The sequence below is a fragment of the Scyliorhinus torazame genome, chromosome 20, assembly GCF_047496885.1.
Source record: "Scyliorhinus torazame isolate Kashiwa2021f chromosome 20, sScyTor2.1, whole genome shotgun sequence".
Taxonomy (NCBI): Eukaryota; Metazoa; Chordata; class Chondrichthyes; order Carcharhiniformes; family Scyliorhinidae; genus Scyliorhinus; species Scyliorhinus torazame.
The window spans coordinates 90,044,966-90,058,636 of record NC_092726.1 but is presented as its reverse complement, the minus strand read 5'-3'; positions in this window follow the sequence as shown (position 1 = coordinate 90,058,636).

Below are 13,671 nucleotides of genomic sequence, written 5' to 3'. Positions count from 1 at the left end.
GCAACAAGCAGCATTTTTCTCTGTTTGAAAAACATTCCGTTCTACTTTGCATATGAACCGTATGGAACATCTGATAATGTTCCATTTCTCTGCTACACCAAGTTAAGCTATTACACTGAACCCGCATGGTTTGCATTTGATTTGTTCGATAAGATGCTAAATCCATTCATCCCGATTGCTTTAATTTTGTTGTTCGATGCTTTGACAGTCAGACACATTTTCGTCGTCAGTCGAGTCCGTAAGGGACTCTGTGCTCATGGAAATGGACAGAATCGCAGTGACCCAGAGATGGAGAGCAGGAGGAAGTCTATGATTTTACTGTTCGCCATATCCGGCAGCTTCTTACTTCTGTGGTCCACATATGTTGTGGAATTTCTCTATTATAGCTTTTCCGGAATAGATCCCAATAATTACAGTGATTCTTTACAAATCTTGCAGCACGTCGGAATCATGTTGGTGAATATAAAATGCTGCACCAACACTTTGATTTATGGAGCTACACAGTCCACGTTCAGGGAGCATTTCAAGAGGGCAGTGAAATATTCGGTAATCTTAATGATTAAATTAATTTACAGGCTTTGCAACTGTGTCCCTAACAATACCATATGTTGATGTTTCATGACCAACAACTTAATATTAACTACTATATATGTATCAATTTATTTGCATAATGTGTCGCTACGAATTTGAAAATATGGCACGCTTAGGTTACCGGGCTGATTCCCAGGATGGCGGGACGGACATCTGAGGAGAGGTTGAAAAGGTTCGGATTCTTTTCGCTAGATTCAGACGATTGTTGGGGGGATCTCAGAGAGACTTATTACATTTATATGAGGACTGGACCAGCTGGTTGCAGGGGGGATGATTCCATTGTGGATCTGTCCACAACCAGGGTTCACAGTCTGAGGATGCAGGGTAGACAATTTAGGACAGAGATGAGGGGGTATTTCTTCACCCAAGGTGTGGTGAGCCTTTGGATTTCATTGCGATAGGAAGTAGCTGATACTAAAACATTGAATCTATTCAAGAGACAGCGAGGTACAGCAGTTGGGACGAATGGGATCAAGCAGTATGGGGAGAAAGCAGAATTAGGCTATTGAGTTGGACGGGCAGCCATGATCGTGACGAACGCCGCAGCAGGCTCGAAGAGCCGAAAGGCCTCTTTATGCTCCTATCTTCCATGTTTCTATGTTTCTCTGCTTCTTGGGGAACCACTGTGTTACGTGGTGCCAATCCTGACTGACTTCAAGCAATCTAGACAGAAAGAATGATCAATTTCTGTCAGGAGAGGGTGATTAGTATCTCCCTCATAAGTTCCCGGACATTCCGCCCATGTGATTGGAAATTCCCACTAATGGGTGCCACAGCCACATGTTTCTGGACGGCCTGCCATTCGTTGGCGGCCGTATTCTACCTTCACGCTTCACATAAATGGAATTTAGCATTGAATACAACCCACGCTGGGGGCGGGGTCGTGCTATCAGCTGGAAAAAGAGAAAGCCAACGACGGGAGAGTTTCAGCCATTGTTGACAGTGGCAGGCTCCACCGGATTGCTGTCGGACGCCATGGTGGGGGGGGGGGGGGGCGGTGGCGAGTTACTCTAGTCCCTCCAACCGTTCCCTTCCTTAAATTGCCAGTAAATGGGCTGAGGGCATTAGTAGCTTCGCACTTCGCCGAGACAGACCATCCTGAGTAGGTGGACAAGCGCTATCTGGGCTGCGGTTGGGAACATTCCGTTTCCACCCGCCCATTCTCATCGCTGCTCGCCAAGAGACCGACATTTCCTGCCCGAAGTCAATGAGCTTTAAGGTGGATCAATACTTCCTTCCCGCCAGCGGCGATGGCCGCGTCTGACGGACCGGAAGTTCTACCGCGTGAAGAGTGGGTTTGGGAACTCGGTACCCAGAGGAAAAGGTGGCGACCCGGGACATTAGCAGCGCCACTATCGGGAGAGTATTTGAAAATACAAATGGCCCCAGTTGACCAAGAATCGCCATGCACGGCAAAGCAGATAGATGGGCCCCGACAGTATTCTGGAGGGCCATGCTTCATTAAAGCTGCAAATGCAGCGGAAGCCATATTTGAGCTTCCGCATTTGGGGGAGTTGGCATTCCGCTACTCAGAGCGCTAATGAAAGGGAGAATGCGTGGAAAATAAGGAAGATGTAACTCTGGCACCATTGCCAGAAACATTAGTAGGGGAAACAAAGCAAAGGTTAATAAACTCTATGTGAGACGGCGACGAATCGGACAGCTAATGTCCACCATGTTGCTCAAGATCGGTCAAATGAACTAAAGAAGTGCAATTCGTCAACAGACAGGAATTTCTAGCAAAGTAATTGAAGACCTCTACTCCCATTAATTGGTGGCGAGTTAGTTTCTCGTTCCCGACCCGCCACTAACCTGGGTGTAGTTTTCCGTACCGACCGAACGCTAGAATCGTCGTGGGCGGGAATGAAATTTTAAAGGAATCTTTCAATGTCATTTTACCTCGGGCGAGAATTTCCGGTCTTCGGGTGGGCGCCACCGGAAACTCCCTCACCATACTGCAAATCGCAATATGTCCTGGGGGCATCACCTTGTAGAGCCATAAAGTGCCACAGCCCAGAACTGGCCATCGAGTACCAATCTATCCAAATCCCATTTTCCACAACGTGTTCCGTAGCCTTGTGTTCTGCGGCGTTTGAAGTGCTCATGTAAACGGTTCTTAAATATTGGGAGGGATGCCGCGTCTAGCACCTTTCCGACAGTGATTTCCACATTCCCGCCACCCACCGGGACAATAAGATTTTCTACGACACCCCTGTAAATCTCCTGCACGTTAACCGTGTTTATTTACTTCTCTGCTGGGACACGGTCGTTCCGATCTAACTTATCTATGTCTAATAATTGTACATCCCTCAATGAGGCGTCCACGAGCCTTGGCTGCTCTAAGGGAAAAAAGCCCCGCCTAACCTCCTGCTCTTGATCGCTGAAACGCCCCATCCCAGGCAGCGTCCTGGTGTATCTCCTCTTCACCACCCCTTTTTTAGTGCAAACACATCCTGCTTGTGCTGACCAGAACTGCACACAATGCGCTACCTGTATTCTAACGAGTGTTTTCTACGGCTCCATCATAACCTCCCTGCCTCGTTAGTTGCCAGGCCGCGATTTTCAATTCAGGCCCACAGACCGTCGCACCTGGTTGAAAAAGGTCGGGCAAATATTCACTTTATCAGTTCGTTCGGAGGTAGAATGTGGTTCAAATCGGGGAGCGAATTACACAGACCTCGACTTCGAGGCAATATGTCCCCCAGGTATTTCACCAATGGAGAGTCACCACAGATTGTCCATTCTCAGAAGTTGGGCAGCCCATTAGCATTTTGAAATGCTCTCCGGTGAGTCATGATTTGGGAGCACTGAGCATTTTACGGAATTGGAAATAAGCCTTTTAGTCGGGTAACGAGACCGTTCGCTGATTGAATGTTGCCTCGCTGCAACAGCCCGGCAGGCGATCCGTGCCAAACGTTGCAAAGCCCTGAATGGAACCAAATACAGTCAAAACAACTGGTACAGTTCCAAGACTGTACCTGGCATGTCTCCCCCTCCAGTACTCAGCACCCAATATGTTTTGAGATTTAAAAGCTGCCCTTCCAGACGTCTCCCTCCTTGTTCATCGACGACCATCCCTTCCGGTGTTACTGCAGAAGACATGGAGAAGCAGAATGGGTCAGATTAATCATCATTCTGACTGCCTTGCTCATTGGGAGGTGGGTCTGTTTTAACTCGCTGAGACTGTTCCATGGCCGACACTTATGGACCGAGAACCTCCATTTCCTTCTGACATCTCCAACCCGCAATAACATTAACGCCATATCCCTGTCAAAGTTCTTCCCTCTCTTCCTCACTGTCATATCTGGACTTGCATCAACACACAGGAATTGTGACAGTTCTAAGAATAGTTTGCAAATTAAGTGTTGATCTCGCTGAAATGCAATTACTCGAAATAATCACAATAAATCGTGAGACAGTGGTCATTTGTGGGGAAGTTTCGCCATCTTTCTCCTCCAAAATTCAAGGAATACTCTCGGTCCTGCTGACGACAACATAGACTCAGCATGTTAACTTGTAACTTTTTCTCCAGAAGCTGCTTATCGCCGTAATAGCATTTTCTTAGGAATATGCATCATGTAAACATTCCTGAGCCATATAGGAAAAAACATTTTGACCATTTACCCCACTAAATTAATGAGATACTCGTTCAGGAGGTAAGTAATAAAATGGTAGGTAAAACGGAGCTGCTATTAGAAGGTATCCGGCAAATAATAATTGAACAGTTCGATTGGAAGAGGCAGTTGAGTGATTTAGCTGGGATAGCAATCAAGTACTGATCATTAATTATATAAACGGAAATTAATCAGGATAAGGCACCTCTGAAGGCAGCAGATTATTCAGTCTTGTTCATGTCCTTTTGACAATCCGACTAGATTCAGGGTTTGGGGCAGATTATTGTGAAAGGTGTTAAATTGTGCAAATGGCTTTATGTTCACGATCACTCGTCACAATGTACTTGGTATTTGTGCCCTGTTTTTTCAATAATCCACAATAAACATTAAAATTAAAATACCTGTGACTCCTGAGTATTGTAGAAATCTGTAACGGTACACACATCCTGCAATTTACTCCTCAACAAAATTAACATTTATTTTATCAGCACCCAATCGAGGAAAAACACACATTTACCCATTGGCGAAAATTTGACAAAACGTTGAAAGATCAGTTGATCGCAGGCCTGAATCTCGGGTTCGGGGCGGAGGAGGCCGGAAAATACCACACACTGAATCCAAGTTAAAACTGTCTCTGCGCGGTTGCACCAAACTGACTCTACGCAGCCACAGCCTGAGTTACATGCAGGATAAAATGGTTCTATGATTTGCGGTAAGAGCATATCTGGACCAACAGAGTAGAATTGAAATACTATATTCTATCCCCCTCTTCTCTGCCATTTCAACTATGTCCTTGGCCATTACAGTAGGTATTAGGCACATAGTAACACATATGAATGACGCATGAAACAATATGTTTTGAAATAAGTTAACTACAAACTGTTTTATAAATTTCAATTCTACGAAGTAATGATTAAAAGGGACTATATAAGATATGAAAAGGGTTTTAAAATGTGTCAAAGTGATATAAATCTGCAGCGGTTCTGCCGGCTGGGTACCCTGGCAGTGCCATCCTGGCACCCTGGAAGTGTCGCCTGAGTGCCATCCTGGCACTGCCAGTTGGCAGGGACACTGCCATGATGCAGGTTGCCACTGCCGAGGTTCCAAGCTGTTTTTTTGCGCTTGCGCGATTGAAAATATTCCCCAACTCTGAATCTCTTCTTTAAATCGCTCATCTCCCAGTAGAAAGTTAATGATTGACTCAAGACACTGAGGGGTCTCACTGTGGATGTCGATAACATTTCTATTAACTAAGCTCCATATGGAAGAATAAATGTTTGACCTCGAGTCATGCATTTGCCCAATAACGTTAATGATCAATTATGCATTATGCACCTTGACCTCAGTGGTCATCCAGGCGATAAACTATAACCCCACCCTTTCAACTCACTTTGGTTGAGGCCACAGACATAAATCAGAAGGCAGCCCAGCTTTGACCACTCCTCCACACAGGTGTACCAGCCGCCATTTGTCCCCAGGCCTGAAATTAATTTTCCACCACACCCAGTTATACCCGCCGTTGCGCCCCTCACTTTGACCTCTCAAACTATCCACCGTTCCATGTCCACGCAATGTTGAAAGCAGAACCCTCCCTCTCTCCCTTAGAAATTCTTCCCCTCCACTTAGTCAGTAAACAGGCCCCAGTATCAATCTACCTGGAAACGATTGGGCAAGCATACGTTCCAAACCTGGCTTCACGCCTTCCCATTGGCCGGTAGACATATGCACAAAGGGATGAATGTCCCGATAATGTGCTCCAACAATCTATGAATAATGTAAAAGGTAAACCCAATGGGAAAGGTAGACAAGTCATCTAGGTACGTTGTGAAGGAAGATCTGGTTCTTTGTTTCTATGATTCTTCAACTCAATGCCTCCGACATAGATGATGATCGCTGTCTCGCCTCTCAAAACTCACTCTACAAGATTTCACCCTTATTCTTAATATGAGCACGCTGGGAGTTTAATTTCATGAAGAATCGGACTCAGGGGTGATATAGAGGAGTATTTTTTTAAAACCGGTCAGCGTAGCAAGAAGAGATTGGTGATGAATCGGAGCCCAACCTTCGGCTCCGTCAATGACAAAAGTAACACTGACTAGTTCAAACTTGATTGCAGGAGGGACCTTTCAATCGCAAGGAACAGTCGAGAAATAAAACATTTCAAGGCAAAACTCGATAAACATATGAGCGGAGATAAGTGGCATGATATTCTGGCAGTGTGCATTGGAGAGGAAGAGGCTCAGATGGAAAATACGCTCATTCGGCTTGAGCGTTGATTTCGTGCATTATATTATTTAGTCTTCTGCCACAAGAGGACTCCTCGTGTCCCTTAAAATAAAAGAGTACAATTTCCTTCTCTTATTATCAACGTGCAAAAGCAATGTCCCAAGGAAGAATTGCACTAATCAGAAAAGGCATTTTTCCCATTCCACTTTTCCCCTACCTCCTCCCACCACGTCGAGCCAAAAACAGAAGGCTTTAAAATAACCAATGAAGTAATTGTGAAGTACACTCGGTGTTGTAATGAAGGGAAGGTAACCGATTTGCGCACAGCATTACCCCACAAACAAATACAGTGAACATCATGTAAAATACCTCTGCGATTTTGATTGAGGGGATAATATTTGCCAGGACACTGTGGACATCCCGGCCGCCCATTATTTAATGTAGTGCCCTGGAAGAAATGTGTTGATATGAGAAGGAATACCGCGTCTCAGCTCAGAACCTACCGGAAATAAAAACATCTGTGACAATGGAGTCTACCATCATACCTGCATTGAAGTATCAATCCTGAATCCGATGTTCACTTGCTGGAGTAACTTCGACGTGAAAAGCAAGTGTACTGCCAACTGCCGACGCTTCCAAATATGCGCTCATTACATTCATTGGTCGATAATACGGCACTTTATCGATGGGCAACTGGAAATATTTCTGAATTAAAATCTGAACAGTAACAACCTTCATGCCTTTTAAAAGTTTCTGATGATGTTGGTTCAGCAAGGCGTTTCATTTTAAAATGCATGTTGATGAGTCATTATTATATATTTGTGTTGTTTTATGTTTTCTCGTATTCTGAATAGCAGAAGTTTCATTCCTTATCCCCTGTCAATGTTAAACTGGATGTTTCATCGTTCCAGGGAGACACCTCATCTCCATTTTCAATATAGCATTACTTGTAGTTGTCTGACAGTACTGACACTACATCATCATGTAATCAATTGTTAAACATCTGTAATGTTACTGTTCTTGCCTTTTTAGATTTATAAACTGCATGCTTGGAGGTAGGCGATTCAGAGCAGATATTTTTCTCCTCAATTTAGTCAGTTTAATGTCTGCATTTACGTTTTAAGAGATTAAATAACTTCTGATCTAATCTTCCAATGTCATCTCCATTCATTTCCTCCAGGGTAAACACTGAAGAACGATAATGTTTGTTACATCTCACTGGCAATGCTCGTTATTTACGCGTGGATACAATTTGTAAATAAGATGCTTGTATTTAAGATTTCAGTGTGGTTGAATCTCTTTTTTCAGAAGGGTTTTCATCTTTGGATGTCGCTACCAGGGATATACTCTCGTTTCCAGGTAGCCAATATGCGTCATTGCACATTTTCGAGGCTCCACACAACGGTTTGTTGAATCTGGGATTATGCACAGGCAGGAAAGTGGCGTCAATTTCACAATCGTATCAGTTATAATCTTTATGGATGGTGAAAAAGTATCAATGGGCTTTCCATGTTCCTATTATTTCCAACCTTTTGATTTCACAGTATTAGTAATTAATTGGTTCTAGCCTCATGCTGAATTTGTCGATTTTGTTCATGTTGCTGTGCAATATTATAGTATTTTGTTTAACGTTCCTTTTTAAATTAATCTCAATCCCTCCTGGATTATTTTTACAAGTCTTCCAAGTTCCCAATATCCTTTGTTGCTCTGTGGCTCCAGCCATCAGCTATTCACCCTTCCCCCATCAACCCCACCATCCCCATCTCTGTTTTATTATGTACTTGGTACATGCTGCACTTCTTAAAATCCAGTTTTTGTTCTGATTCTATTCACCTATGTGTTCTTATTCGTGTTTAAATTAATCTCGCCTCCATAGAACAGTTTAAAATGTTCCCATTTTTTTCTTGCTGATTTGTCTGATTGTATTTTTTCATGCACACTGCTGAAAATAATGATAAACGATTTCCTATTATTGATATATGACTTTGCTTGTCAATGCTTTTGTCCATTTCAGTTTCCTCGAAATCAGTTCTTCTCCAATATAGTCCTGTCTTCGAAGTTAATGTCTTTTGATGCAGTATATTAAGATCACTAATGTCCAGGCATTCCTCCATCTACCTCTTTCTCTCAATCTCAGTCACCCTGCATTTTCCTCTCTCTTTGTTCCTCTCCAGAAGTATGCCTGCAGCTCAGTCTCTTTCTCACTTTACAGATGATCTTATACACCTCAATTAAGTCGCCTGTCATCCTCCTTCGCTCTAATGAGAAAAGCACTAGCTCCCTCAACCTTTCCTCATAAGACCCACCCACCATTCCAGGCAGCATCCTGGAATGATTTAAAAAGCGCCGGAGCGGAGAGTCAGAGCGGAGATTTAAAAACATCGCAGCCTAGTTTCGGGAGCCGTTCGGAGGAGGAGGATCAGTCTCTGTCAGGGTGAGAACATCTGAGACGCTCAGAAGGTAAGTAAGTGATTTTTACTCATTTTTACTTTTATTACCTTTTCAAATTGTGTGTGTGTGTGTGGGGGGACTTAAGTGACATCACAGAAAAGCTGTGACCTGAGTGGCTGGTTGGGAATATACACTAAATTTAAAAAAATAAGCATTGGTAACTAATTAAACATAATTACTTAATTATAATTCAGAGGGGTATCTAAGCCAGAGATCGGAGAGTAATATATTTAGCTTTCGCATTTATATTAGAAATCTAGTGCTAGGAAACAGATAGTTAACAGTAACCTTTTTATGTTAAAATGTTAAACTTTTAATTTTAATTTGCTAATTAATTGACGCAATGTCAGTTAGAGGGGTGCAGTGCTCTGACTGTGAGATGTGGCAGGTCCGGGAGGCTTCCAGCGCCCCGGATGGCTTCATCTGCAGAACGTGCATCCAACTGGAGCACCTCACAGGCCGCATGGTTCGGTTGGAGTAGCAATTGGATGCACTTAGGAGCATGCAGGTGGCGGAAAGCGTTATAGATCACAGTTATATAAATGTGGCCACACCCAAAGTGCAGACAGAAAAATGGGTGACCACCAGAAAGGGCAGGCAGTCAGTGCAGGAATCCCCTGTGGTTGTCCCCCTCTCGAACAGGTATACCCCTTTAGATACTGTCGGGGGGATAGCCTATCAAGTGCATCCTGGCCAGGCAACATCCTGGTAAACCTCCTCTGCACCCGCTCCAAAGCCTCCACATCCTTCTGGTTGTGTAGCGACCAGCAATATTCGAAGTGCGGCCATACCAACTATACAACTGTAGCATGACTTGCCAGTTTTCATACTCAATGCCCCGTCCAGTGAAGGCAAGCATTCCGTATGCTTTCTTGACTACCTTGTCCATTTGTGTTGCCACCTTCAAAGATCTGTCGACCTGCACGCCCAGATCTCTCTGACTTTCTATACTTCATAGAGTTTTACCATTTACGGTATATTTCCACTTAATGTTCGACCTACCAAAATGCATTACCTCACAATTGACCAGATTAAACTCATTTGCCATTTATCTGCCGAAGTTTCCAATCTATCTATGTCCTGCTGTATCGTCTGACAATCCTCAACACTATCTGCCACTCCACCAAGCTTGGTGTCGTCCGCGAGCTTACTCATCAGACCGGCTGCATTTCCTCCAACTCGTACACCACAAACAACAGTGGCCCAAACACCAATCCCTGTGGAACACCACTAGTCACAACCTTCCATTCAGAAAAACACCTTTCTACTGCTACTCTTTGCCTTCTGTGACCGAGCCAGTTCTGTATCCATCTTACCACCTCACCTCTGATCCCGTGTGACTTCACCTTTTGTACCAGTCTGTCATGCGGCACCTTGTCAAAGGCTTTACTGAAGTCCATGTAAACAACACCCACCGCCCTCCCCTCATCAATCATCTTTGCCACCTCCTCAAAAAACTCGATCAAGTTAAGTGAGGCACGACCTCCCCTTCACCAAACCATGATGCCTATCGCTTATGAGTCAATTTGTTTCCAAATGGGTATGAATCCTGTCCCTGATAATTCTCTCCAATAATTTACCTCCTACCGACGTGAGGCTCACCGGGCTGTAGTTTCCAGGATTATCCCTGCTACCTTTCTAAAACAGCGGTACCACATTAGCTATTCTCCAGTTCTCTGGGAACTCACATGTAGCCAACGAGGATACAAAGATGTCAGTCAAGGCCCCAGCAATTTCCTCCCTTGCTTTCTTCAGTATTCTAGGATAAATGCCATTCGGCCCAGGAGACTTACCTACCTTAATATCTTTTAAACGACTCAATACCTCCACCTTTTCGATGTTAACATGATCCAGACTGTCTACATATCCTACCGCAGAATCAACTTCTGCAAAGTCCCTTTCTTTAGTGAACACTGATGCAAGGTAATCATTCACTACCTAGCTCATTTCCTCTGGCACAAAACATAGATTTCTCCCACTGTCCTTCAGTGGTCCAATCCTTTCCCACGTCACTCTCTTACTTTTTACAAATGAATAAAATAAAAAGCTTTGCGGTTCATCTTCATCCTACTTGCCAAGGACTTTTCATGACCCCTCCTAATTTCCCGCTTCAGTACCTTCCTACTTTCTTTCTGCTCCTCGTGTTAATTGGCCACCTCCCAGGAATGTCATGCAGGTGGGAAGACCACAATAATCATTGGGGTCAGGAACCAATAATGGTCCGAGCTGTGGTTTAGAACTAAGGCAGCAAAATTCCTCTCAAAATGCTCAGAATTCTGTGAATATCCATGAAAATTATTAATTTTACTGATTGTGCAGAAATGTGTGTCAGGTTCCAATGAATTAACCTTAATTCTGCAATATCATCGTCCCAGTGAAGAAGCTGCTTTGTTCACTTGCACAGAATGTTCTTGAAAAAATAACACAAGTATTTCTGGATCTTCCATCTTCTCACACTAGAACAACCTTAAAAATACATTAACTTATATGTACATAGGTACTGAATTAGAAAGGGATCCAATAGATTCCACTTAAAATCCACTGTGCAGCAAGCAGTTTGTTTTGAAAGTTGTTTTCAGAGAAAAATGAAAACGTTTTATATGCAGATTTGTAAAATAGTGATCCTGCCCACAGGAGGGGGGAACTCAGATTGTTATGTCAAGCATGGTAGATCTCAGAAGCGTGGCAAGCTGGGCAGAACTCGGAAGAAGAATCTCCTGGCATCGACTGGCCGAGACACTTTAAGTGCGCGCCCTTAGTGTGGGATTGACTGGTGAGAACTCCCCAAGCCCCCCAAAAATGTGTGTGGGTGAATACAGGTCTGGATCACCCAAAGAGTTGGCGGGAAACACCCCGCCAAAGCCACCACAATTTTGGGTGAATTGCGCCTGACAATTCTTTAAAAATTGAACATTCAGGAACAAAATGGTTGGCTGCAATTCAGTGTACCCATCACACTAAGCAGGATTCACTTCAGCCTGAATGTTTTGAACCCTCCGATAAACCAGACAATGGCTGGGGAACACACCCTGAGCTACTCTGACCGGCCCACTGCTATTTCACGCTCAAATGAGCATTGATTGGCAGCAGACGTGACTTCTATCCAAACTTGGAAGTAAGTCCCGCCTTGGAGAGCTTTCTGTCAATCTGATTGGCCAAAAACTCTCCAGCACATCCAGGCACAGCGCTGCAGAGTCCGAAAGAGACACTGCAGCGCCATGCATGAAACTAAGTGCAGGGAGCCGATGTGAGGTAGGTTACAGGGGTCCAGTCGACGGTCTCGTAGCGGATGGCCTGAGGGTGAGAATTTTATTGGGGGAATAGGCTGGGGGAGGGGGGGCTAGCGGGAGGGGGGCCCGCAGATGTCCAATCCATGAATGGAGGGTGTCCCAATCAGAAGGAGTCTTTAGGTGGAGGAACTTGTCAAACATATACAATGCCACAATAAATTCATTGTAATGTAAAACTATTGGTGACATTAATAAATATTATTATTATTATTTCTTACTGGTTCCACTGCATAGAACTATTCAAACATCCAAGTCATCTCCTTTTCCATTCCCACCAAAAGCGCTTTCTTCCTGGTTCTCAGAGAGCAGTGACACAAAGTTATGAATGTGTAGGTTTCTTCCATAGTTGACATGTGTCAGTGTATTGACTGGCCTCATTTGGTTGGCATTCTTCGCTGACAAACCTGACCTGGCTTACCTCTCACTGTCCGGTAGGTGTGACTGTCGTCAGATGCATCCACCCCAGTCCTAGACAGCTGACCACTTCCCGACTCGTACTCCACGTCAAGTGCAAGTGAATGTTGCGCTGGCTGTTGAGCAGGAACCGGGTAGGACATCCGCCCCATTTGAACTGTTCTGCCATTTAATAAAATCATTGTGATCTGATAGTTACCTCAAATCTGCATCCCACCTACCGCGATAACCTAGCACCTTATTACTCACCAAGAATCTACATACCTCGTCTTCAAAACATTCAAAGATTCTCTGTTTCCACTGTCTTCTCAGGAACAAATGCCAATGTAACGCCCTCATTCAAAAAGGGAGAGACGCAGAAAGTAAGAATACAGAGACCAGCTACTTTAAGAGCTGTAGTTGGAAAAGTGTTCGAATCCATTATTAAGGAAGTAATAACAGGCCATTTAGAAAGTCAAAATGCAAACCATCAGAGTCAGGCTGGTTTTATAAAGGGTAAATCGTGTTTGACTAATTTGCTCGAGTTCTTCGACTGTAGATGTAGAATATGTGGACTTATAGGAGACATTTGCTAAGATGCCACTCAAAAGTTTAATACACAATGTAATATCACATGGAATTAGGGGTAATTTATTAGCCTGGATAGAAGACTGGCTAACCGGCAGAAGGTAAAGAATCAGTAAAAGTGTTTTTTTCAGGTTGGCAAGATGTAACTAGTGGGGTGCCACAGGGTTTTGTCCGAGACACTTTTAGCCCTAAAATAGGCTGCTAAACCCAAATTTTAAAAGAATCCATCCTTCTACAACACCACCACAATGAACGAGACATGCCAGATAACAATTTGAGGAGCCGAAAGGAGGTAGAATCAGTAAAAGCCTGGAGAGAAACACTGAGGCGACAACAAACACGAGGGGCGATGAGGGATCGGCCGCACTCGAACGGGATGGGTCACCACGTCATATCATAGATTATCATAGATTATCATAGAATTTACAGTGCAGAAGGGGCCATTCGGCCCATCGAGTCTGCACCGGCTTTTGGAAAGAGCACCCTACCCAAGGTCAACACCGCCACCCTATCCCCAT